We start from the raw sequence: 26,871 nt of genomic DNA on the forward strand, positions 1-26,871 counted from the left end.
ATTGTGTTAACACTCAAAAACAGGAAGCAAAAAGTAAAAATAAATTTTATTCATTGGGTTGCCTCCCAACAAGCGCTATCGTTTTATGCCCCTAGCCAGGCATAAGGTTTCAATGATGCTCACATGGAAGATAATAATTGAAACATAAAGAGAGCATCATAAAACATGTGAAAACACACTTAAGTCTAACATACTTCCCATGCATAGGAATTTTATAAGCAAACAAATTAGAAAGACAAGCAAAAACTAGCATATGCAAGGAAGAATAATGAAACAATAGCAATCTCAACATAACGAGAGGTAATTTAGTAACATGAAAATTTCTAAAACCATATTTTCCTCTCTCATAATAATTACATGTAGGATCATAATAAAATTCAACAATATAGCTATCATATAAAAATTTCTCTTCATGTTCCACACGCATGCAAAGTTGACACTCTTCCAAAATAGTGGGATTATTTTTAGCTAAAGTTGACACTCTTCCAAACCTAATTATAGTATTATCGCAAGCATATTGATCATGAGATTTAAATAAATTTTCAAGATCATAAGAATCATTATCACCCCAATCATGATCATTGCAATAAGTAGTGGACATAGCAATATTAGCATCCCCATGCTTGGGGTTTTGCATATTATTGGCACAATTGATACTAATAGAATTTATAGTAACATCATTGCAACCATGCTTTTCATTCAAGGAGCTATTGTCAATCACTTCATAAATTTCTTCTTTTAGCACTTTGTCACAATTTTCAGATTCACGAATTTCAAGCAAAACTTCATAGCAATAATCTAGTGCACTCAAATCACTAGCATTGTACATCATAATTGGATCTTTTGAAAAGATTAGCAAGTGTATGAGGATCCATATCAATAGATTTTTAGCAAGAAAAGATGCAAGCAAATAGAGGGTACGTGGCAACACAAGCAAACATGAGATCCGACGAGAAAAAGGCGAACGAAAAAGAAGGCAAATAAAATGGCATATTTTTGTGAAGTGGGGGAGAGGAAAACGAGAGGCAAATGGCAAGTAATGTAAATTGCAAGGAGATGAGATTTGTGATTAGGAACCTGGTTATGTTGAAGATCCTCCCCGGCAACGGAGCCAGAAATTCCTTTTGATGTCGCTTGAAGCTACGTCGGTATTTCACCAAGAGGAAGGGATGATGCAGCACATCGGTGGTAGGTATTTCCCTCAGATATGAAACCAAGGTTATCGAACTAGTAGGAGAACCAAGTAACACAACTAAACAGCCCATGCACACAAATAACAACACCCTCGCAACCCGACGTGTTAAAGGGGTTGTCAATCCCTTTCGGGTAACGGCGCCAGAAACGGCGTGTGACGGGAGATAAAGTTGTAATAGATTGAATAATAGATCGCAAATAAAATAAAGTGCAGCAAAGTATTTTTGGGTTTTTGGTTTAATAGATATGAAAATAAAAGCAAATAAAAAGGTAGATCGCAAAAGCAAATATATAAGAAAGAAGACCCCGGGGCCGTAGGTTTCACTAGTGGCTTTTCTCGAGAAATAGCAAACGGTGGGTAAACAAATTACTGTTGGGCTATTGATAGAACCTCAAATAATTATGATGATATCCAGGCAATGATCATTACATAGGCATCACGTCCAAGATTAGTAGACCAACTCATGCCTGCATCTACTACTATTACTCCACACATCGATCGGTATCCAGCATGCATCTAGTGTATTAAGTTCATGGAAAATGGAGTAATGCAATAAGAACGATGACATGATGTAGACAAGATCCATTTATCTATATGGCGCTAGATATAGATCTCGTCTTTTTATCCCTAGTAGCAACGATACATACGTGTCGGTTCCCTTTCTGTCACTGGGATCAAGCACTGTAAGATCGAACCAACTACCGGGCACCTCTTCCCATAGCAAGATAAATAGATCAAGTTGGCCAGACAAAACCCAAATATCAGAGAAGAAATATGAGTCTATAAGAGATCATGCATAAAAGAGATCAAAGAAACTTAAATACTTCCGTGGATATAAAAAGATAGATCTCATCATAAACTCAAAGTTCATCGATCCCAACAAACACGCCGCAAAAGAGTTACATCATATGGATCTCCAAGAGACCATTGTATTGATAATCAAGAGAGAGAGATGAAGCCATCTAGCTACTAACTACGGACCCGAAAGTCTACAAAGAACTACTCACGCATCATCGGAGAGGCACCAATGGAAGTGGTGAACCCCTCTGTGATGGTGTATAGATTGGATCTGGTGGTTCTGGCCTCTACGGCGGCTGGATGAATATTTCGTCAACATCCCTATGGTTCTGGGATTTTTGGGGTATTTATAGAGCAAAGAGGCGGTCTGGGGGGCACCCGAGGTGGGCACAACACACCAGGGCGCGCCTAGGCCTCCTGGCACGCCCTGGTGGGTTGTGCCTCCCTCGGGGCACCCCTCAGGCGCAACCAGGGCCCGTTGTGTTCCTTCTGGCCCATAGAAATTCTCTGTAAAGTTCCGTGGCATTTGGACTCCGTTTGATATTGATTTTTTGCGATGTAAAAAACATGGAAAAAATAGCAACTCGCACTTGGCACTATGTCAATAGGTTAGTACCAGAAAATTATATAAAATGACTATAAAATGATTATAAAACATCCAAGATTGATAATAAAACAGCATGGAAAAATAAACAATTATAGATACGTTGGAGACGTATCACTTTCTCCAGTGCAATCTCGCAACAGTGCTAATATAATTGGATCATATAACCGTCCCTCAACGTGCAACGAAGAATCACTCCAAAGTTCCTATCTAGCGGAGAACATAAGACGGAATTGTTTGTAGGGTATGAAACCACCTCAAAGGTATTCTTTCCGATCAATCTATCCTAGAGTTCGTACTAAAATAACACGAAGCTATTCTTTCTGATCGATCTAACCAAGAGTTCGTACTAAAATAACACCAAAGCAAATTCATATTCATAATATTCAATCCAACACAAAGAACTTCAAAGAGTGCCCCAAGATTTCTACCAGAGAAACAAAGACAAGAACGTGCATCAACCCCTATGCATAGATTACCCCAATGTCACCTCGGGAATCCACGAGTTGAGTGCCAAAACATATATCAAGTGAATCAATACGATACCCCATTGTCACCACGAGTATTCAATTGCTAGACATATATCAAGTGTTCTCAAATCCATAAAAGTATTCAATTTGATAACAACGAAATCTCAAAGGGAAAAACTCAATTCATCACAACAAGATAGAGAGGGGAAAACACCATATGATCCGACTATATTAACAAAGCCCATGATACATCAAGATCATGAAATCTCAAGAACATGAGAGAGAGAGAGATTAAACACATAGCTTCTGGTACAAACCCTCAGCCCCGAGGGTGGACTACTCCCTCGTCATCGTGGTGGCCGTCGGGATGATGAAGATGGCCACCGGAGATGATTCCCCCCTCCGGCAGGGTGCCGAAACGGGGTTTAGACTGGTTTCTCGTGGATACAGAGCCTTGCGGCAGCAGAACTTCTGATCTAGGTTAACCCGAGGGTTTTTGGAATATTTGTGAATTTATAGGGTAAAGAGGGGGTGCGGGAGGCCACCGAGGTGGGCACAACCCACCTGGGCGTGCCTGGGCCCAGGCGTGCCCAGGTGGGTTGTGCCCACTCGGGGCACCCCCAGGTGTTGCTCTGGACCATCTTGGGTGTTCTGGTCCATAAAAATTCTCCAAAAAGTTTCGCGGTGTTTGGAATCCGTTTGATATTGATTTTCTACGATGTAAAAACAAGCAAAAAACAGCAACTGGCACTGGGCACTGGGTCAATAGGTTAGTCCCAAAAAATGATATAAAGTTGCTATAAAATGATTGTAAAATATCTAAGAATGATAAAATAACAACATGAATACTTCATAAATTATAGATACGTTGGAGACGTATTAGCATCCCAAGCTTAACTCCTACTCTCAAGTAGGTAAATGGTAAAAGAAATAATTTATGAAGTGTGAATTCTAGCAAAGTGCATAAGTTTGATCAATGATAATTTCAATCACTTTTCCTAGCATCATGACAACAACTCTTTCTTATAAAATTTCTCATGTTAAAGTAGCAACCAATTCACATGTTAAGGTTCAAGCGATGAATTCTCTTGAAACCCAACAACCTATGTTCTGAGTCACCAAGCAATTGCAATTCAACTTATTCAACAGAGTTTAAGTAAGAGCTCCACATACTCAACCATCATATAGTCTTCTATGATTGCTAACACTCACCTCATACACATGAGCAAAACGTTTCAACCGGACACATAGAAAGATAGGGGCTTATAATTTCGCCTCTGAATGTATTCACCTCAAGGGTGATGTCAACAATAATAACTCATGCTACCCATATCCAACTGGATATATGTGCCTAGATCTTTCCTCACCACATGATGCTTGCCAAAAGAGAAACATAAAAAGGAATAGAGAGAAGAACTTTGACTCTTCGCATAAAAGTAAATACATAAAAGTAAAAGATAGGCCCTTTGCAGAGGGAAGTAGAGGTTTCCATGCGCTTATATGTTTTTATGCTCGACCCCTTAGTGCAAAAGAACGCCACATTGTATTGCCCCTTATGATAGCAACCTTTATTATGCAGTCTGTCGCTTTTATTCTTTGCCATCACAAGTTCGTACAACGCTCAATTTTCTCTTACACTAAATGATCTAACACTTTTAGAAGCAATTTTTATTGCCTTATTGCACTGGTGACAACTTACTTGAAGGATCTTGCTCAATCCTTATGTAGGTATGGTGGACTCTTGAAAATAAGATTTGGGTTTAAGGGTTTTTGGATGCACAAGTAGTATCTCTACTTGGTGCGGAGTTTTTGGCTAGCAAAGATGGGGGGCAAGCACCACATGTTGAAGGATCTATGACAATATAACTTCTATGTGAATATGAACAAACATAAACCATTACGTTGTCTTCCTTGTACAACATCAACAATTTTGGCATATAATATTTTGAATGAGGGCTCACAATCACAAAAGATTTCCATGATAGTGTATTTTCATGTGAAAGTTCTCTTCCTTATACTAATTATTCGTGAATTGCTTGTATGACCAATATTATGATTGTCAAGCCTCAAAAGATTTCACTTTCTAAACCCAGTGTGAAGCTACCACTAGGCATGATATGATTTCAACTTCATGACATTCAATTTATTCAACAATTTACTCATAGGATATAAGTGAAGCACGAGAATAAATGACAAGCTACTCTAAAAAGATAAAAGTGAAGATCATGAGCATAATATTTCTTTCTCTCAAATTAATTTAAGTGAAGCAAGGGATAATTTCTTCAAAAATGCTAAAGCACATCGTGCTCAAAAAGATATAAGTGAAGCACTAGAGCAATTCCATAGAAAAGAGCTTCGTTGACGGGATGTGAATGCCGCTTACTTAGCCTCCCTGGCAACTATTTTAGGACTCTATTTTATTTAAAAACTTTCAGATCTAAATATTTTATTAAAACAGCAAGAAAAAAACAAAATGAAATTCAAAGAATATCACACATCATGTGAAGAAGCAAAAACTTAGGCTCAAACGATACTAACCGATAATTGTTGAAGAAGAAAGGTGGGATGCCTAACTGGGCATCCCCAAGCTTAGATGCTTGAGACTTCTTGAAATATTATCTTGGGGTGCCTTTGGCATCCCCAAGATTGAGCTTTTATGTCTCCTTAATTATTCTCATAAAACGGTTTTCCTAAATCTCAAAAGCTTCATCCACACAAAACTCAACAAGAACTCGTGAGATAAGTTAGTATAAACCAATACAAAAACCTTATCATTATCTACTCTATAAAATCACTAAAATTATTATAAAAAATTTCATAATAAATGCCTCTGCATATTTAATACTCCTATACTCAAATAGAATCATTAAACAAGCAAACATATGCAAACAATGCAAACATAACAGCAATCTGCCAAAACAGTACAGTCTGTAAATAATGCAAGAGTATCAATACTTCCCTAACTCCAAAATTTATGAATTTTTTACCAAACTGAAGAAACTTTATCAGAGATTATTGTGCAAAAAGTTTCAACATTTTATCACATTCTGGATTTTCTAGGGAATTTTTGCAACAGCGGTAAACTTTCTGTTTTCAAACAGCAACATGTATTTGCAAAATAGGCATGACAAAGGCTATCATTGCCACTTTTATTGAAATAAAAGATACAAAACATTATTATAAATAACATAAAGAAAATCCTAACAAAATAAATTGACGCTCCAAGCAAAACACATATCATGTGACGAATGAAAACATAGCTCCAAGTGAGGTTACCGATAACGTTGAAGACGAAAGAGGGGATGCCTTCCGGGGCATCCCCAAGCTTAGTTACTTGGATCTTCCTTGAATGTTACCTTGGGGTGCCTTGGTAATCCCCAAGATTAGGGTCTTTTCACTCCTTATTCTCCTCATATCGACATCTCACCCAAAACTTGAAAACTTCAATCACACAGAACTTAACGGAACTTTGTGAGATAGGTTAGTATGATAAAGAGCAAACCATTTCACTTTGGTACTGTCAAAGACAAGATTCATAATTGTTTCCACACAATGCCTACTGTAGCATATCATTTCCATAATTTATATTGAGAAATATAAGCCATAGAAACTAGAAAACAAACAAACTATGCATTGAAAACAGAATATGTCAAAAACAGAACAGACCGTAGTAATCTGTACTCCAACCATACTTCTGCTACTCCAAAAATTCTTTTAAAAATAGGAAAACCTGGGTAATTTGTCTATTAATATTCTCCAAAAGAATCAGCATTTTACCATGCTTGTGTTAAAAATGAGAATTGTTTTCCTGAGCGCAAAAGTTTCTGTTTTTTTAGCATGATCAAATCAACTATCACCGTAAGCCATCCCAAAGGTCTTACTTGGCTCTTTATTGAAACAAAAGCAATAAAACATGATTACTACAGTAGACTAATTATGTTAACACACAAAAACAATAGGTAAAAGTGTTGGGTTGTCTCCTAACAAGCGCGTTTCTTTAATGCCTTTTTAGCTAGGCATGATGATTTCAATGATGCTCACATAAAAGATAAGTATTGAAACATAACAAGAGCATCATGAAACACATGGCAAGCACATTTAAGTCTAACCCACTTCCTATGCATAGGGATTTTATGAGAAAACAATTTATGGTAACAAGAATCATCTAGCATAGGATAGGAAGGCAAAACAAACACAGCTTCAAGATTTTCAACACATAGAGAGGAAACATGATATTATTGAAATTCCTACAATCATAAGTTCCTCCCTCATAATAATTTTCAGTAGCATCATGAAGAAACTCAACAATATAACCTTCACGTGAAGCATTCTTTTCATGACACAAAAGCATAGAAAACTTATTACTCTCCACATAAGCAAATTTATTTTCATCAATAGTAGTGGGAGCAAACTCGACAAAATAACTATCATGGGAGTGAAAATTAAAATCATGATGACAAGTTCCATGGTTATCATTATTCTTTATAGCATACATGTCATCACCATAATCATCATAGATAGCAACTTTGTTTCATAGTCAACAAATTTCTATAACGATGGAAGATGAATTGAGATAACAACTTTGTTTTCACCCCAACACCCTTGGAGCCAATAGAGGATGAATGGAAATGAACTCCCATTTTCTGGACCGATAAGTCAATTGGAGACGGACTGATGGATTCAGAACATGGAAGATCGCATGAAGAATAACCCTATAGCCGGAAAGGATATGACCCAGCATGCTCTTCAGTGCTTTGAAAGAGGTGCTGCTACTTGGTGGAGGATGTACCAAACCATCAATGGATGGCAAGGAGTAACCACTTGGAAAGAAGTTAAGTTGACTTTGCCAAAGTCTCGGTTTGTGTCCCAGAAATTGAAGCCTTATGGAAATGATATGAAGAAAACTTGTGCATGCAAGCTCTATGGAGAAATAGGACACAACCATAAAGAACACAAGGATGAATGCCCTAAATGTGAAGGAAGTCACCCGGCTAAAGAATACCCAACTAGGAAGATCACTTGTTTCTTGTGTGAAGGGACTACCCACTACCCTGCTTAGTGTCATATTTACCCCATGGTACAAAGAACTATCCAGCAAAAGAAAGAAGCAATGAAAGGAGCCCTCATAGAAATTGTAGAAGAACCGGTGATGAAGGAAGATGTCGAGGACACCCATAGAGGAAACATAATTGAACCCTGCGCCAAGTCATGCTATTCATGTGGAGAAGAAGGACACATCTCCCAGAATTGTTTGAAGGGGGATCTAGTAGAATTTCCGACAGAGGAAGTAGAATATGACCCACAGGAAATAGAAACCCTGATTGGAATGGAAAAGTCCAGGAAGAGAAGTAGATTGGATTCCAGGAAGGACCTAAGTCATATCACCTGTTACAGGTGCAAGGAGTCAGGGCACTACCTCAGCAGTTGCCCAAAAAGGAAACCTCGGGACTTGTCAGAAGTAATATGTTTTCTTGTAATGAAGCAGGGCACTTTGCCAGAGATTGTCCCAAGGAGAAGGAGACTTGTGGTAATTAGTTGTGTCTGTGAGAAGAAGTATAGTAGTGAGAGCATTTCCTTTATTATTGAGGTGTTGAGTTGAGGCATGTAATGGAAATTGCAGGAGATTGAAGTAATTCGAGAATCAATAAAGTTAGCATCATTGGTACTGATTTGGATTTTATGAGTTGTTACTCTATGAAGAAAGATTTTGACCATTTTCGAGGATATGAGAAATATGGTCTATGGAAGAATTGGAGCATTTTAAGGGTGGTAGTACCCTGTGAGAACCCTTGACCCCTGGAAATGATAATGATATTCCACAGAGTGGACTTCGGACAAAATACGTACGAGTTTTGTCTCGATATGTGGAATACCCCAAGAATATGAAGGGATAAAGTACTTTGGATATAAAGGAGGTAGAATGTTGGTTATGGAGCAATTGTAACTCCATGATGATTCGGAGTAATCACGTCTTAGTTTGGTACAAATGGAAGGAAGAGAGATAGTACAATTGGATGGATTTAAGAATGTTGGGAAGCTGGATGTTGGAGTAATGATTAGTTTTCCCCGATGATGATTTCAAGGTTTACAAGTGATGAGATGGGCCATAACCCATAGGCTCCAGGACCTGCCAAGAAGCAAGCACACTCTTGCTGAAGGAAAAACCCTGGAAGAAGTTACGATTTTTATCGATAGACGATCTTATAGGAGTAACGCAAAATCTGAGAGTTGTGAAGGAATGATAGATGTTGGTTTGGCTTGTAGAATAAATGGATTTATCCAAACTTAGTTCGTCTACAAGAGAAATTCTGCAATGCTTGTGAGGATGACCGAGTGTTAGAATGCGATATTCACTAAACCGTATACAAGGTAATGATTTGGGTGCGGGATGGATTCATCACCATACTGACTAACTCTTATTATTCGCCTTGCTATGTGGGATGGTAAATCTGAGTGACTTGCCTACAGTAGAGAGACAGCGATATTAAACCTTGTTTGAACCTTAGAATGGTATAAGTATTTTCCCTTGTACAAGGCAGCTGCTGCCAACCGTAGGTCATATGGTGAGTTTCAACCCAGACCCATTTCCTGCAGGAGAAACCATAAATTGTTGACCACCATGAGATCTCGATAGTTGTTTAGTATTGGTGCCAGATCTGTCAGCTAAGAAGACCCAGTCTCGGAATAACCCTACCAAGATGAAAGGACAGAAGAATTGAGGAAAAGGTTATGCCACTACCGGAAGAGCCAGAGGAGGAATTTTCTCGAGAATTTGAGAAGACCGACACTGTCAACACTAAGGATGGAGTATATGAGTTTTGATCGAACTGTAACCATGCTTTTAAGGGTGGTAGCACCCCAGACCCCCTGTGATGGTCAATGGATTTTGAGAAGTCCCTCAAACCTAACCTATTTCTTTCTAGCCTCTCCGAATCTCAAGGACGAGATTCATTTTAAGGGGTAGGTTTGTAACATCCCAAAATTCTAAATTTTGAAATTTATAATAAATAGATAGATTGTTTGATTGTGGTGTGATTGCTTGAGTGAAATTGAGTGTAATTCGAAACTTTTTGAAAGATTAATGAGAGGGAATAAAAGGACTTTCCCAAACTTTCATTTTGCATTTTACGATCTCCATGAATTCAAATACTTTTCATCACAAAACCCTGGAGAGAAGATAACATGACTTCTTCCATTTAAATGAAAAGGGTATTTGAAAATATTTGAATTTCATTGGAAAATATTTCAAACTCAGAAACTTTATGCAACTCTATGACTTTCATGAGAGAAGATAAAATGACTTCTTCAAAACATATGAAATATGAGTTGGAAGTTCTAAGAGAATTAAATTCAAAGTCCTTTTGATATTATTTTCAATTTAGAGTTATTTGGGTTTTATTCAAATTATTTTTCTCCAAAATAAAAATATATAGAAAATCGGATAACATGATTCCCTACATCAGAAAATTGGAGATAAATAAATTTTAAGTCATTTTGGTATTTTTAAAATGATTTTTACTGGATTTTAGTAGGGAAGTAGCACTCTTTGAATTATTTGAATTTTTCTCGATTTAATTTGACTAGACAAAAATAAACTGCACCTGCGCCTGGAACTAACTGTCGCCTACGTGCGCAGCATAGTGGCCTCGGGCGCTCCATCATATTTTTTCTCTTCTCTCCTACATGGACCAGGACCAGCCATTTTTTTCCTTATTTGACCGAATTTTGTTTAAAAAAAGAAACTACAGCGCGTGCGGCCGAGCCTAACTTTTAGCCCATGATCTCTTTTTAAATTTCATCTACGTACATATACGTTTAGTCCCACATTGCCTAGTCTTTGACCTTTAAGCCTCTTTTCCATCTATAAATATAGACCCATAGAGCCTTCAAAAATCAACCGATTTGGGTTAAATCAATATTTTGGTTTGACTAGATTTAATAAAGAAAAATATTTTTTTCCTCTTTCGACGGGACTTCTGAAATTGTCTACTCTCTCCGAAGTCGTCTTTTCTCTGCCTTATGAAGGTATCTTTCTTTGTTTTTTCTTTTTATACTTCCGTAGTTTATTATTTCTAGACTAGTACGACAGAATAATTAGATTATCAATTAGTATATTTATACATTAAACCTAGATTTTTTTAAGCCGTAGCTATTTTTTTATTCCGTAAAACAGTTTGGCCCTCATTTTTCAAATAGCCATAACTTTTTACTCGTTCATCCAAATTAGATGAAACCATCGTCTATAGTTTTCTCTTGTTTTCATCTATCCAGTGAACCTGTCACATCAACTTTTTGAAATTTTCAAATTTCGAAATTTGTTCAGATTCATATTCAAACTTCTTTTGATCATAACTTGAGTTTTATAACTCCGATTTAATTGATTATTTTTGCAAATCAAAGCTTTTGACCTAAACTTTCTAACAAGGCCAAATTCACATAATTTGGGTACTGTTAGAAATTATTTTATGTTACAAGTGTTATTTGCTTGGTTTTGATGTTTTCTGAACTGTCTTCTTCATTCTTCCCGATCTTTTGAGTGATTGCTTATGTGTGGTTACTATTGCTTGCTTACGATAGATTGAACGGAGTGTGACGAGTAGAACTATTAGGAGTTATGAGTGTGAATCATCTTCGTCAACTGTACAAGGCAAGTTCGCCCTCAAACAGGAGTTATGAGTGTGAACTATCAGGAGGTATGAGTGCGAACTATCAGGAGTTATGAGTGCAAATTGTCTTCTTCGTTCTTCCCGATCTTTTGAGTGATTGCTTATGAGTGCGAATCATCTTTGATCATATCCCTTTTATACCCAGTTTTTATGCATTAGTTTCACCCTCAAACATTGCATGAGTAGGATTGATAACATGTGGGTATTGGGAAGTAGTTGATAAGGTAGAGCCTATTGTCCTTTATATCAAACCCTTGGGAGTTACTTCTACGTTATGCTTATATTGCCATGCTATGCTCGTAGACGTGGATTGGGTTTGAGTGTATCCATGACAGATGTGAGATTGTTAATTAATGGTTCAACTTAAGATGGCTACTTTAATACACATCTGGGTGGAATGGTAGGGGCACCCTGGAGCACCCAGTGGTTTGCCCGGACACCTGGAGAACCCAATGTTTACCCAAGGGGATCCCGGAGGACCCGTGTGATCACCCTATGGAATGCCACCCAGGCTCAAAGGGATCATAAGATTATTCATGCTAGAAACTTCCGTGTGCAGCCACAAGCCATTATGGGCTCTGGCATAGTTGAGTAAGTTGCGTGAGCTCTCGAAGAGGTGGACTAGCAGATGTAGGGGGATTGTGTAGGTGTACCGGTCTGCCTGGAGTAGAGAGTAAACACTTCTGAAAGATTGTGTCTCGGTCATCCGTTTCTCAAACTCCCTGTAGTGCGAGAAATCCAACAGAGGAGATCGAGTCTTGTGGGGAAAAGTGCGCAAACCTCTGCAGAGTGTACAAACTAATCATGATTAGCCGTGTCCCCGGTTATGGACATCTTGAGTCTCTGGTATTTGGATTATCATGTTGATCTCAACACTTTATTTAATTAATTTGATTGGGTTGATGATTATTAATTTGGGATTGAGTTGGAGGAACCTTCTCAATGTTTTCAACAAACTTTTTAGTAAATAAAATATATTCCTTCGTTGTAGGAAAAAATGGCTTTTCGAAAAAACATTATAACCATAGAGCTTCCACCAGCCAAATATGCATGTAGTGATAGCTATTATTCATCCTTGTCCTATAGTGTGAATTTGCCAGTACATTCAATGTACCGGCCCTTTGTGGCTGCAACGTCTCATGTTGCAGGATTCTTACAACGAGTACGTTAGGGTTTCCTTTGCCAGTACGTTAGGGTTATGATTTCTACACTCAACTTTGCCGTTGGTGTTGATGGGAATCCACAACCTTGTTGTTACTTCCGCTATTTGGATTGAGGTAATAGTATTTACGATACTTTATACATGTGATTTACCTCTGTTATAAATCCTCGAGTACTGTGTGTGTCAGCATACCGATCCAGGGATGACACTTAAGCGCAGAGACTTGATCGTCCGAGGTCGGGTCGCTACAGTCATTTTGAAGATATTATAAAGATGATCAATAATATGATGCAACCTCAATTCCATTTTTATGTAGTTTTCTTTTATAAACCAAACTAGTCATAAAACAAGAAACTAAAAGATTCAATTGCAAGATCTAAAAATATACCTTCAAGCACTCACCTCCCCAGCAATGGCGCCAGAAAAGAGCTTGATGTCTACTACGCAACTTTGTTCTTGTAGACATGAGTTGGGCCTCCAAGCGCAGAGTTTAGTAGGACAGTAGCAATTTTCCCTCAAGTGGATGACCTAAGGTTTATCAATCAGTGGGAGGTGTAGGATGAAGATGGTCTCTCTCAAACAACCCTGCAACCAAATACAAGAAATCTCTTATGTCCCCAATACACCCAAATACAATGGCAAATTGTATAGGTGCACTAGTTCGGCGAAGAGATGGTGATAAAAGTGTAATATTGATGGTAGAAATATATTTTTATAATCCGAATAAATAAAATAGCAAGGTAGCAAATAGTAAATGGGCACCAAAACGGTATTGCAATGCTTGAAATTGAGGCCTAGGGTCCGTACTTTAGCTAGTGCAATCTCTCAACGGTGCTAATATAATTGGATCATATAACCGTCCCTCCACATGCAACAAAGAATCACTCCAAAGTTCCTATCTAGTGGAGAACATAAGACGGAATTGTTTGTAGGGTACGAAACCACCTCAAAGCTATTCTTTCCAATCAATCTATCCTAGAGTTCGTACTAGAATAACACGAAGCTATTCTTTCCGATCGATCTAACCAAGAGTTCGTACTAAAATAGCACCAAAGCAAATTCAGATTCATAATATTCAATCCAACACAAAGAACTTCAAAGAGTGCCCCAAGATTTCTACCGGAGAAACAAAGACAAGAACGTGCATCAACCCCTATGCATAGATTACCCCAATGTCACCTCAGGAATCCGTGGGTTGAGTGCCAAAACATATATCAAGTGAATCAATACGATACCCCATTGTCACCATGAGTATTCAATTGCTAGACATATATATCAAGTGTTCTCAAATCCATAAAAGTGTTCAATCCGATAACAACGAAATCTCAAAGGGAAAAACTCAATTCATCACAACAAGATAGAGAGGGGAAAACACCATATGATCTGACTATATTAACAAAGCCCCCGATACATCAAGATCGTCACACCTCAAGAACATGAGAGAGATAGAGAGATTAAACACATAGCTAATAGTACAAACCCTCATCCCCGAGGGTGGACTACTCCCTCCTCATCGTGGTGGCCGCCGGGATGATGAAGATGGCCACCGGAGATGATTCACCCCTCCGACAGGGTGCCGAAACAGGGTCTAGATTGGTTTCTCGTGGATACAGAGCCTTGCGGCGGCGGAACTTCTGATCTAGGTTAACCCCGAGGGTTTTTGGAATATTTGTGAATTTATAGGGTAAAGAGGGGGTGCGGGAGGCCACCGAGGTGGGCAAAACCCACCTGGGTGCGCCTGGACCCCCAGGCGTGCCCTGGTGGGTTGTGCCCCCCTCGGGGCACCCCCAGGTGCTGCTCTGGCCCATCTTGGGTGTTCTGGTCCATAAAAATTCTCCAAAAAGTTTCGCGGTGTTTGGACTCCGTTTGATATTGATTTTCTGTGATGTAAAAAACAAGCAAAGACAGCAACTGGAACTAGGCACTTGGTCAATAGGTTAGTCCCAAAATGATATAAAGTTGCTATAAAATGATTGTAAAACATCTAAGAATGATAAAATAACAACATGAATACATCATAAATTATAGATACGCTGGAGACGTATCAGTAAGTAGTATGACTATCACCGCCCACAACTCTTTGTGTTCTACTTGTGCATATCATCTACGCATAGACCTGGCTCATGATGCCACTATAGGGAAACGTTGCATGGCAAAAAAAATTCTAAGGACACGGAATGATCTATCCATGGAGATGCATATCAACGAGGGGGAGAGTGTGTCTACGTACCCTCATAGACTGTAAGCGGAAGCGTTTCACAACGTAGTTGATGTAGTCAAACTTCTTCTCACGTCAACCGATCTAGTACCGAACGCATGGCACCTCCGCGTTCTACACACGTTCAGCTCGGTGACATCCCTCGCCTTCTTGATTCAGCAAGTCATCGAGGTAGTAGATGAGTTTCGTCAGCACGACGTGTGGTGACAGTGATGGTGAAGTGATCTCGCTTCGCCTAAGCACTACGAAAATATGACCGGGGAAGTAAACGGTGGAGGGGGGCTCCGCACATGGGTATGCAATTGTCTGGGTGTGCTAGGCGCCCCTACCCCCCTCCCCCCCCACACACACACATATATATATATGGCTGGTGGAGGCTGTATTGTTGATATGTTTTGCGTAAGGCCAATTTTTCCCTACTGCAAAGGAATATATTTTATTTAACTACAAAGTTTGTTGAAAACATTGAGAATGGTAATGCTGATATATGGTGATATATATATATGGGGTAGGAGGGAGTATCCAGGAGGGCGCTCCAAGTAGGCCGAATCCTACTTGGTGTCCTCCCAAGTGGCGCGTCCCCCTTCCTTATTTGCCGGAGGGGGAAGTAAAGAGAGGGGGAGGGAAGGAAGGGGGAGGCCGAATCCCACCTTTCCTTCTCCCTTCCCCTCTTTCCTTATCCTCTGGTTCGGCCCATATGGGGGTGCACTTGCCCCTTATGGCTGGTGTGTTTCCCCTCTTGGCCCATAAGGCCCATAAGTTTTGCCAGGGGTGCCTAGAACCCCTTCCGTTGACCCGATATGCACCTGGTACCTTCCGGAACACTTTCATTGTCAGAATACCATTGTCCTATATATGAATCTTTACTTGTCGAACATTTCGAGACTCCTCGTCATGTCTGTTATCTCATCCGGGGCTCCAAACAACATTCGGTCACCAAATCACATAGCTCATATAATATTATATCATCAACGAACGTTAAGCGTGCGGACCCTACGAGTTCGAGAACAATGTAGACATGACCGAGAAACCTCTCCGGTCAATAACCAATAGCGGAACCTGGATGCTCATATTGGCTCCTACATATTCTACGAAGATATTTATCGGTCGAACTGTTATGACAACATACGTAATTCCCTGTGTCCATCAGTATGTTACTTGCCCGAGATTCGATCGTCGGTATCTTCATACCTAGTTCAATCTCGTTACTGGCATGTATCTTTGCTCGTTTCGTAATACATCACCTCGTGACTAACTCCTTAGTCGTTTGCTTGCAAGTTTATGATGTGTACTGCCGAGAGGGCCCAGAGATACCTCTCCGATACTCAAAGTGACAAATCCTAATCTCGATCTATGCCAACTCAACAAACACCTTCGGAGATACCTTTAGAGCATCTTTATAATCACCTAGTTACATTGTGACGTTTGATAGCTGTAGCGACTAGACCTCAAACAATCTGATCTCTGTGTATAAGTGTCATCCCTGGATTGGTAATGCTGACACACATAGTACTTGAAGGATTTATAACAAAGTGGCAATCACACACTTATTACATCGAATGTCTCAAAAGAGAACTTATTACAATAAATATGGCTTAAAGCCATCTAATACGATAACATCGGAAGGCTTGGAAGATAAAGTGAGTCCATCAACTCCAACGGCATCACTGAGTGAAAGACCACGACCTAAGGCTCCTTACTCGTCGTCTGAAAAGTCTGCAACATGATACGTTGCAGCCCGAAAACGGGCCAACACATAGAATATGCTGGCAAGGTACCACAAGAGAATAATGAACAGAATAAAGCTATCACTATATGCATATATGGCCGGTGGAGGCTGTATGGTTGATATGTTTTGCGTAAGGCCAATTTTTCCCTACTGCAAAGGGATATATTTTATTTAACTACAAAGTTTGTTGAAAACATTGAGAATAGTAAACCCCATCTAAATCCCAATTAAAAGTAATCATTAACCCAAACAAAATTATATAATTAAGAGTGATGAGATCCACCTGATAATCCAAGAACTAGATACTCAAGATGTCCATAACCGGGGACACGACTAATCATGATTAGTTTGTACACTCTGCAGAGGTTTGTGCACTTTTCCCCACAAGACTCGATCTCCTCCATTGGATTTCTCGCACTACATAATGTTTGAGAAACGGATGACTGAGACACAGTCTTTCCGAAGAGGTCCCATTAACCGATAGATAGGACGGTACCCCTACAATCCCCTACATCTGGTAGCCCATCATGGAAAGGTATCCCACAACTTACTCAACTATGCCAGAGCCCATAATGGCATGTGGCTACACACGGAAGTTTCCAGTATGAATAATCTTATGATCCCTTTGAGCCTGGGTGGCAGTCCATAGGAGAATCACACGGTACCCCGGGATTTCCAAAAAATACAGGCAATCACTGGATTCTGCAGGTGCCTCAATCCACCCAGATGTGTATTAAAGTTGCCACCTTAAGTTAACCATTAATTAACAATCTCACATCTGTCATGGAATACACTCAATCCCAATCCATGTCTACGAGCATAGCATGGCAATAATAGCATAACTAAAAGTAACTCCCATGGTTTGAATGCAGGGCAATAGGTTCCTACCTCATCAACTACTTCCCAATACCCACATGTTATCAAATCCTAACCATGCAATGTTTGAGGGTGGAAACTAATGCATAAAACTGGGTATGAAAGGGGATATGATCAAAGTGTTACTTGCCTTGCTGATGATCCACGAAACCAAGAGACTCGTAGTAGCACGCTTCGCACTCCGGGTGTTCTATCACAATCAAAAAAGCATACAATAAGGAATCAAGAAAGGGCACGGGTAAAACTTGAATAAGAGATCTAACCAGAAAGTTCAACTTAAGAACTCCGGTTTGCAAAAAGAATCAAATCAAACGAAGCAACAAAACTCAAACGGCGAAAGAAACAGGCCTCGTTTACTAATCTGGACTAAAGTCAAATTTTATAGTAGCAAAAACTTGTTTAAGTTCATTAAACGGAAAGAGGGTTTCGAGACGAAACTCTGGGCGTTTGAATCACGTGATTCCGACAAACGAGCGAAAAGATATACTAAAACGAAAATCGGATCAGAAATCGCGATCGAAAATAATCGCGGAAAATCCGAGAAAAAGAAAAACTGATGATCAGGCTAACGAATGAACGTTCGATGTCTATGGCTAAACGTTGAAAACCGTTTGTTAAAACGAACGTAAAAACGGGCGTTCGCTAAATAACTAAACCGAAAGAAAAAATAAACCGAACCAGATCTAATAACAAAATGGATCTAGGGTTTTCGAAAAAAACCAAACGGTTTTCTCATGAAAACCGAGGCAACTACCTCGAGGTCCGGCGAGTCCGGTGAATGTCCGGCGAGGGTCCGGCGCTCCGGCGCGGCGGTGTGGGGCGTGGCACGGTGGCGGCTGGCAGGCGGCGCAAGCGGCGGCGGCAGATCGGGGCTAGGGTTAGGGTTAGGGTGCGGCGCCGGCTTGGGCTGGTCAGGGCCTCGGGGCCACGGCTTATAAGGGCCGGCCCGGAGTCAGTTCGCCTCTTTTTAAAAAAAAAATCCGACGCTCAAAAAATAAAATAAAAAAAATACTAAACGGACTCCAAAAATCCCAAAATAAATTTTCCCCGTCCTCTAAAAATAAGGTGGACAAGGTGAACATTTATTTGGGCCTAAAATGCAATTTTGAAAAACGCACTTTTTTCCTAATTCAAATAAAATAGCAATAAAACTCCGAATAAAAATCTTATTTGATTTTAATATTAAATCTTTGATATTTCTATATTTTGAGGAAGTCATTTTATCCTCTCTCTTTTATTTTTGTAAAAGAAATAATCAAAGAGTAAATAATTAAAATCAAATGATCCTCTTCTCAAAATTCGAGAAAAACTCGAATATGAAAATAGCGAAATCCCCAACTCTCTCCGTGTGTCCTTGAGTTGCGTAGAATTCCTAGGATCAACCAAAATGCAATAAAATATGATATCCAATGATGATCTAATGTATAACATTCCAAATTGAAAATTTGGGATGTTACAATAGCACACAAGGCATTCCTCCGGTATCCAGGAGTTGCATAATCTCATAGTCGAAGGAATATGTATTTGACATGAAGAAAGCAATAGCAATAAAATTGAACGATCATTATGCTAAGCTAACGGATGGGTCTTGTCCATCACATCATTCTCCTAATGATGTGATCTCGTTATCAAATGACAACTCATGTCAAACCTTAACCATGTTTGATGAACGAGCTAGTCTAGTAGAGGCTCACTAGGGACATGGTGTTTGTTTATGCATTCACACATGTATCAAGGTTTCCGATCAATAAAATTCTAGCATGAATAATAAACCTTTATCATGAATAAGGAAATATAAAATAACAACTTTATTATTGCCTCTAGGGCATAATTTCTTCAAAGTGTGCGTAGAGTTGTATCGGTGGTCGATAGAACTTGAGGGAATATTTATTCTATCTTTAGCTCCTCGTTGGGTTCGACACTCTTATTTATCGAAGAAGGCTACAAACAATACCCTATACTTGTGGGTTATCAATTGGCGGTGTTGGTTTGAATGGAAAACGAGAGGAGTAGTGGTGGATTTCGAATGCAAGAGGAGAGGAGCGTCGGCGGTGTTGCAATGAAGAGGAGTAGAGGGCGACGGTTTTGGATTGGATGAGAGCGGCGGCGCATTGTGAGTGGATTACCCTCATGACTAATTTGCCCCTCAATTAAGAAGTGACCCCACCTAATCTTGAGAACTGACCCCACGTTACGTAGTACTCCTACTTTTGATTACTTTCTTGCCAGTAATACCTAGTACTCGTACTACCTATTTATATGTAACCTACTACTTATATTCGTCAATACTGCAGGTATCACACTAAGTGGCCTAAGTAAGCATTTCTTCCAGCGCAACTCCATGGTATTCAAAACGGCCACACGGATGCGTCGCAAGATACAAGCGGAATGCAGCATGCACACTATGTGGCACAAGGACCGACAATACCATGCCGGTGATGGTCAACAGACGGCAGATGAGCAGTAAAAAAGGTTCTGGTGATGTACACCAACAAGAAATTCGACTAGTAGCAGACCAACTAGGTGATGAATCAGTACTACCTCAGGGACCTAGAGCAAGAGAAGGAGCGGGAGCTGGGCGTGTGCAAGATCTTCTACCAGAAGAACACGAGGGCCAGGACTAAAAATATTATAAGTTAGTTTGGTACTTGTTCTACCTGGTCTTGTTGTTGTTAAGAATCTTTTGGTATGAACTTGGCATTTGCTTCCAACCATCATGTCGAGGATCAACGTGGATATATAGCTAAATCAATTGTTGTGAAACGAATCTTCAGGAACCTTATTTTTTAACATCTTTGAGTACACATGGGATCCATCAGCACATAGGCTGACAGTTGCACGCAACTTGTGAGGACTGGGCTGTGGCACGCCAAGCCCAGCTACAAATTGTTAAAGACGGGAGCGATGGATTTGGGCCTTCAAGATCAGTTAAGTGTCGGGACCTCGATCGCGTGGAGCGCCTCCCATGCCACCTCCCACCGCCGAAAAAACCCAAATACGACATGTTATCTTGTTTGAGTTCTCAGTTAACAAAATTTTATAACAGGCGTGGGAAACGAGTGCTGCCGCTTCTGGTGATCATTTTTAGATCGAAAAGGCCTAGCAGGCTATTGTTTAGTTAAAATATATAAATGTTCCATAAGAAAAAGAAATATGTAAAATGTAATGAATTGGCACAACTTTCAATGAAAATCATCTGGTTTGCATGAAACTTGTATGTGGAACCACAAGAGGGATGTCCATGTAGAGCCTAACCGTACGGACCCAACAAGTCCATGGTTGTACGCAAGCAAGTGCATGCACTTATTATCACAACGAAAAAAAATGCTGACCTCAGAGACGGTGAGACCCATGAAATTTTCAACGTAGTCAATAAACAAAAGAATTCTACAAGGAGAGATTGACAACTGGGATCCAGCGGGTTTTTTAGGTCGAGCAAGTACCAACTGGGCTGTAGACTGCCCAGGCTAGCTTTTGTTTTTAACAGGCCCAACCCAAGAAGACATGCGGACACAAAGATCCAACAGGTATCAACTCGCCTCTGCGTCGCCCAACCTTACTTTTATTTTTTCTTAGAACATTTGCATGCCAGTTTTTTACGAAAAAAACACAATGCCAGTTCTATTTTTTCTCTAAAAACACCATGTCCAACTTTCGTTTCCTAACCTCTACTTATAGTTTTATCAATTTATACATTGTTATATTAAAAACACGTAAAGTTCCATTTTTACCTTTACTTCCTTATATATTTTTGTTGTTTTCCCTCACATCCCTGAGTTTTCATCACTGGTGTTTTCTAAAACCAACTCAATTGTCCCACGTTTTATTACCTTATGAAAATTTAAAAATATTTTCTTTGACTGGGAATTAAAAAATATTTTATTTGGTAAATCAATATATAACTTCTTAAAAAATAATTGTTTATCATTATAAGTTGGCAGGTAAATCATGGTGATTACGTACAAAAATCATTATAAAACGTGTTAAGATTTTATGGACCAATGTAATAATAGACGTGCAATGACGTCTCAATCTACTAGAATGTTCATTTTTCTCCCATCGCAACTCACGTGCAAATTATCTACCTTCATAATAAAATTCCCACACCAGGTTTATTTTAACATTGCTCGATCCAGCCGTGCTGTGCTGCAAATCTTTATTTTTTTTGCAAATTGCTGGGCTGCAAATCTTTGAAGACAAGAAGTGATGCATTCAGCTTTCCCAGAAAATGGGTTGTAATAAGTATTAGGAAATGGTTTGTAATAAGTATTAAGAAATGGGTTGTAAATGTAAAAAACACAGCAAGCTGACAATTACCCCTTAAAAAACTAGGAATTTGTTTCAAGTTTCAGCTTTTTCTTCGGATTTTTAGATTTTACATATTTACATTTTAACCAAATTATATATTTTCTAATTAGATTGTTTGTTACTCAAAATTTCTGGATTTAAATATTTCGGACTCCATCGAAATATGCGAAATTACTTGAACTTTTTAACCGTGGAACAGGGCCAAAAATATACTATAATAAATTTCTTAAGAATTAGCAAATGGGCTGTAAATTATTAAAAAATAGCTAATGAGTTGTATGTTGTCTATTGCATATTTGGAGGTTGACTTGTGGGCCTATTAAGTTGATGTGTATGCAAGTTTTCTAAAAAAAACTTAGTCAAGAATCGACTCTATTAGCATCAGACCGTTAGATGTCAATCCAACAGCCGTCGTGCTTCTTCAATCTTTGATCTTCATGTTCTAGCCGCCCAAACCAGCGACGGCGGGACCGCCTACTCCTGCCTCCCGTGGCCGGCTGTGCTGTCTTGCAGGCCTCACTGCCCACCACTACAAAAAAAGACATTTCCGTGATGATACGTGTTTGTCACAGTAGGTCACGTTTTCTATCATGCATGTACATCCATGACAAATTTATGACAGAATCAAGATAGTCATACTTGTGCTGTCGTAGAAGTGTTCCATGACATTACCAAAATTATCATCACGGAAGTATCCACTTCCATGACGATAAATCACACGTCATGGAAGTGCTTTCGTCAAGGGTGACCAACATGTGGCATCCACCGTAAAGAGACGCCGTTAAGCTATCGGGTCCGGTTTTGGATCCGATAACCCACTAACAGCCTGGACCAATGAGGATTTTCCACGTGTAAAATTCTCATTGGCCAGAGGAAACACGTGTTGGCTCACCGTTGGGACAGATGTCATCCATTCATTGGACAGGAGGCGCCTATGATACGTCAACACGTGGCACGGCCCAACAGAGGCCCATTCCGGTGAAAAGGCCGGCCCGTTTGACTTGGTCAAGAGGTAACGGGCCGGCCCATGGAAAGCTGGTTAATGGCCTGTTCGTATATAGCCCATTTACGGCCCGCTAACTCACGGCCCATTACGGCCTATTCGAATTAAGCCCAGTAGCTTCATCTGGGCCTTCCAATATGATTCCAGCCCGTTGTAACTTCCGGCCCATGTATGGCCCATGATGTCTTTCGGCCCATACGAGACCATTTGTAACTCTTGGTCCATTAACGGCCCGTGATGAATCTGGCCCGCAATGAACAGTGGACCCCTTTATACCCATTAACGGCCCATTATTCCATTGGGCCGTTTCCAACCTGTGTTATCTTTTGGCCTTCTCAGGGCCCATTTATTCCTGGGCGCATTTCCAGCATTCGGTTACTTACGGCCCGTCATTGGCCTTTTCTGCCTGTGGGCCAAATTCAGCCCGCGGTTACAATCGGCCTGTTTGCGGCCCATTACTCCGTTGGGACATTTTCATAACATCATCAAATATGGCCGATTAACGACGACTTATTATTGTCGGCCCATGAATGGATGATTCCAAATCTAGCCCGTTTACGGCCCATAATGCGCTCTGTTATTGGCCCATGTTTGGCCTATCGATCATACGGCATGTAAGAGGCCCATTGATGCTACGGCCTGTAGAAGGCCCATTGATGCTATGGCCCGTAGAAGGCCCATTCTTTCTACGACCCTAAGAAGGGCCATTGTTTCTACGGCCCGTAGGAGGCCCATGGTAACTACAGTAAGTATGTAGCCCATGGTTATTGTGGCCTAGTTTTAAAAAATAGGTTATTGCGGCCACTAGCAAACCACGGAAAAAGAACTGCACTGACTACAAGCAAACAAATAAACAAGACAACAAGGAAATAAATAAGCAAGCAACTTACGCTAGGCTATCACGACTATTATACATATTACATCCACTGGGCATCAAAGTTCACCACCAGTGCAAATATAGGGAACAAAGCAGCATATCATATACACTGGTTGTCAAAGTTGGCGACCAGTGCAAATAAACGCCGCAACAAAACAAGTCCAGAACTGAAACCTCTTCAGAAGAGCTCAAGAAACAATATCCTGGGTACCCATAATGCTGGCAAGATGCTTAGCAAGCTTATTAACTTTCTCTTATTTGGCGCTTAAATCCTCCAGCACTTGCTGTTGCACCATAAGGTATGCATCTGAATTCTGCAAGGACTTCCTCAGTCCTTTTGCTTCCTGTCGCATAACATCTGATCGATGTTATTCAACTTGAAGTTGAGATTCAAGAAGCCGAACTGATTCAGGCAGCGAGTTTGAAGAGCTGGTGCCAACTGTAGTAGCCAGTAACTCGAACACTACATCAAGACAGGACTTTGGGGTTGTCTCAGTGTCTTCAATATAGTTTTTATCAGCTTTCTTCCAATAGGGATGTCTCACTATCTTGAACCTTATTTGCATTACCTCCTTTACCATTGCATAACGGGGTACTCTTCTCCAATATTTTATCCGCGTTCTAAAAGAGAAACAAACAAACACATCACAGGTTTACAATGTAGCATATGAAACTCATTTTGGTAAACCAGTTCAGTAGTAAGGTGGACAGGATAACAACATGAAACAAACATATATCTATGTAGTATGGTCACTATATGGTCTATATCATTCTAGTTTATGTTGCCAAATCAAGATAGAAACAGTTTGAATCATATCTATTTAAGACAAAGGAGCATAGACAGAATATAAGTGTGGGAAACTACACAACAATAACAACACTTGTAATGTGCATGGCATGAGAACATAACTGTTTATTCAATTGAAACTGAAATCAACATAGAGCAAGTTACAACAGCAAACACGTTAAAGAAACAGGTTTAAAACATACCTGTTGCGCCATTGGAGTTTCAATTGCATCCTTCAATTAGAAATTAGTTGGTATGAGTAAATACAGTGATGCAAGAGCAAAGTAAAATGAACCATAGCTACGGAACCTGACCTAAGAACAATTCCTCTTCTGCTTTAAGCGTTGACTTGGGGTTCGGAGTGGTGGTCCTCGTGCTTTGGGCACTGTAGTTGCCTTACTAACTGCTCGTGTTTGGGTGCTCTATGGTGGAGACGGTGCTGTGTCAACTGGAACTGGGTTACTTTCTGCTGGGGTTGGGGTTAGAAGGGGTGTAGCTGGTTCTCTGTCCAACTGGGTAGGGGTACAATCTGCATGAGTCTGAGTTATGTGTGGTGGCGCTGGTTCTTGGGCAAGTACAACCGTGGTTCTATCTGCATCGATAGGTAGCACAATCTTTTCTAAAGACCATGTTTTTACTCCCACAGATACTGTCATCACCCCCACCAATTGAAACGACTGATAAACAAGAAAAGTAATTGAATGTACAGACATTGTAAGATAGACAGGTGTAATGGATAGTAGGGAAGAAAACAGGGCATGAAATATTTCACATTTATGTGTCTAACCAAATAGAATAACATGACATAATTTCACATATATGATGGCTAATTAAACAGGATAGCATGACACAATTTCAAATGTATGATGGCTAACTAAACAGGATAGAATGACATAATTCAAAATATGATGACTATGTAAACAGGATGAGATGATATAACTATATTATGTCTTTAGAAAATGGGTTGGCATGCCATAATTCAGATACATGCTGTCTATGTAAACATCTTGGCATTATATAATTCAAATATATGATTTATATAGTAAGCAAGTGAGCAGAGGGCAATCGCATATATGATGTGTCAACTAAGGAGATGGCATTCAATATTGTGCATATGATGTAAAAACTAAGTATTGCAATACAACATATGCATGATATGAGTAATATAACCCTGCCAAGTTTAAGCATACACCTCAGGGGGATAATAGGACTGGTCATCTGCCTCTGAATCCTCCTCTGAAGAGCTATCTGTAACCAGCAAGATATCTGCTTCAGCAGGTAGCATTGTCTGCTCTGAAGACCTTGTTTTCACTCCAGATTTCTCCATCACCAATTCAAATGGTTGATGCACAGGAAGTGTAGTTGAATATACAAACATTGTCGACAAATGCAACGAGAAATACAAAAAGAAGGAGGACATGATATAATTCACATATATGACGCTTGGCTAAACAGCATGGCATTGCATAATTCATATATATAATGCCTTGCAACAAGATATCATTGCATAATTCACATATATAATGTCTTGCAACAAGATGGCATCGCATAATTCACATATATGGTAATTAGACACTAAGCAGGTGGCATTCACACAAAGGATGTCTGAACTAAGCAAATGACATAGCAATGCAAGATACCATACGCACGATATGAGCAACATAACCCTGCCAAGTTAGAGCATGCACCTCGGGGGTGGGGGGGAATAGGACTAGTCATCTATCTCTGAATCCTCCTGTGAGGAGCTATCCGTAACTAGCAAGACATGCGCTTCGTCAGATAGCATTGTCTCCTCTGAAGACCTTGTTTCCACTACAGATTTTTCCATGACCATGCCGAATGGCTCATGCACAGGAAGAGTAATTGAATGTACTAAAATTGTCGACAAATTTAACACATAATAAAAAATGATGGCATGATATAATTCACATATAAGATGACTGGCTAACCATGGTGGCATTGCAAAATTCACATATATGATGCCTGGCTGAACAAGATGGCATTGCGTGATTCACATATACGATAAAGAAACTAAACAGATGGCATTAACACAAAGCATGTCTAAACTAAGCATATGACATATTTGATGCATCCAATAAGCAATGCAAGGCACTATATGCATGATATTACCAACATCAGCATGCCAAGTTAGAGCGAAGACCTCAGGGGGTAAATAGG

This window comes from Triticum urartu, chromosome 6, assembly GCF_003073215.2.
Source record: "Triticum urartu cultivar G1812 chromosome 6, Tu2.1, whole genome shotgun sequence".
NCBI lineage: Eukaryota > Viridiplantae > Streptophyta > Magnoliopsida > Poales > Poaceae > Triticum > Triticum urartu.